Below are 2,571 nucleotides of genomic sequence, written 5' to 3' on the forward strand. Positions count from 1 at the left end.
CAGGTATCATCAATATACAATCTCATTTGGTCCTCACAGCAACCCTAGGAGGGAGATGCTATTATTATCTCTATTTTACAGCTGAGGAAACTGAGGCAGACAGAGAGGTGAGGTGACTTGGCCAGGGTGACATGCTACGTGACCATTCCATAAGGAGTTTCCACTCCTCTCAACTCTTGCTTCTCCCAGCACCAAGGAGGTCGATGCTCTGTATGCAGCAGGTGCTTAATAGTCATTGCTGCTGTTATATTTCTACCCATGATCCAATGCTCACCTTCCCACACACTCCAACCTGCTGGCCCAGAATTAGAGACTCTAATCTTTGTGGGCCGCCGAGACCCACAAAGTCTCCTTTCCAATAGCGTCCACACAGGGTCGTCCAGTTTTTAATCGAAGGCTACCAAGCATCCCTCGGTTCGCCCTTCCTTTTTTGAGACAGCTCTTATCCTCAGGAAGTTTCCCCTTTATTTCCAGCCTGAGGTTGTGTGTTTCAGCTTCTCCCCACAGTCCACCAGGGCAAAGTAGAACAAGGTTAATCCTTCCATATGAGGGGGGGGGCCTTTAAATATTCCCACAAAGCCTTTCCTCTTCAAGGTGAACATCATTCATTCAGCTTTAGGAGGCATAGACTCAAGGCTGCCCATCTCTTTAGGATTACATAGGGTTTAGGCCACTGGACTCTTTCAAAATAGGATGCCCAGAGCTGAAGACCCAGCCTTCCGGCTGTGGCCCAATCAGGGCAGAGGACAGAGAAACCATCGTCCTGTTCTGGGAAGCCATGCCTTTCCCAGTGCCCGGAGTCCCATTTGTCTTTCTTGGTTACCATATCACTCTGTGGACTCATCCTGATTTAGGAATCCGATAAGCCACCCAGATCTCATCTCATTGCCCACTGCCAGTCTTCCCTGGCATCCAGGGCCCTCTGCTAGAGATCTTGCTTGACCATCAGCTCCCCGAGGGCAAGGATTGTTTCCAGATTTCCTTTCGTATCCCTCTCAGACCTCATCTAGAACTTCCTGGCCATTGCAATCCTCTGCAGACTTCCTTCCACTTTCTACTCTTGGGATCTCCCTGGGCCACCTGGTCTTGAGTGATTCTGCCCGGGTTCTAGACCTGGGCTGTCCCACCACCCTCCAGCTAACTGCCGGCCATGAATGAAGAAACTCTTCTAACATCCCCCTTCCCCAAACGTTAAGGCCAGTTCCCTGATCTCGACCTCAACGGCAACCCCCTTGAGCCGGCGACTCTTCTGCATCTGTCAGTACAGGGCCCCTTGGCCTCCTAGGTTGGGAAGCTGGAAGCCTTGACTCCTCTCTTTCCCCAATCCCATATCAGTGGCCAACGCTTGCCATTTCTACGGCCACAAGTATCTCTGGCATCCAATTCCTTCTCTCTATTCACAAGCCACTCTCCATCTCTCGCCTTTCCAAGGGTAACAATTTCCATTTGGGCCTCCCCGCCTTGAAGTCTATCCGGCCCTGCTGCCAAGGTGACAAGAGCCTGGCCTTGTCCGCCCCCAACGGCCAGTGGCCTTCTTCCCTCCCTCCCCAATTCCCTTGTCTCTAACTAGCCTGTGTAGATTTGGACTGGTTCTGTGCCACGAACTATACCAATTGCTTTGCAATTATTATCTCACTTGATCCTCAAAACAATCTTAGAAGGTGAGTGCTGTTACTTATTTATGTTTAAAACCCTTCCCTTCCATCTTAGAGTCACTGCAGTGTATTAGTTCCAAGACAAAAGAGCGGTAAGAACTAGGCAATCAGGATTAAGTGACTTGCCCAAAGTCTCACAGCTAGGAAGTGTCTGAGGCCAGATTTGAACCCAAGACCTCCCAGTTCCAGGCCTGGCTCTCTATCTACTGAGTCACCCAGCTGCCCCTTCTCTATTGCTTTTTCTTTAAATCCTCACCTTTGGTCTTAAAATCAATACTGTGTATTGGTTCCAAGGTGGAAGAGCAGTAAGGTCTGGGCCAATGAGGATTAAGTGACTTGTCCAGGGTCACACAGCTAAGAAGTGTCTGAGGTCAGATTGGAACCCAGAACCTCCCATCTCAAGACCTGATTCTCAATTCACCGAGCCACTTAGCCACTCCCAGTAGGTGCTATTATGATCCCCAATTTATAGTTGAGGAAACGGAGGAAGGCAGAGCTCAAACGACTAACCCAGAGTCTCACTGCTAGTAAGTATCTGAGGCTGGATTCAAACTCAAGGTCTTCTTGACTCCAGGCCCAGGACTCTGTGCACTATGGGCCTAGAGGGCCAAATCACAAAGATGTAGTATATATCTATTTCTATATCCATATCTATTTCTGTATCCATATCTATATCTATATATCTAGTTGTTCATTGTTTAGTCATTTTAATCATGTCCAACTCTTAGTGATCCCATTTGGGGTTTTCTTGGCAAAGACTCTGGAGTGAATTGCCATTTCCTTCTTGAGCTCATTTTCCAGATGAGGAAACTGAGGACAGGGACTTGCCCAGGGTCACACAGCTAGTAAGTATCTGAGACCAGATTTGAACTCAGGAAGACTCCAAGCTTTGCATTCTATGCCCACAAGTGTGTAT

This window comes from Gracilinanus agilis, chromosome X (assembly GCF_016433145.1).
Source record: "Gracilinanus agilis isolate LMUSP501 chromosome X, AgileGrace, whole genome shotgun sequence".
Taxonomy (NCBI): Eukaryota; Metazoa; Chordata; class Mammalia; order Didelphimorphia; family Didelphidae; genus Gracilinanus; species Gracilinanus agilis.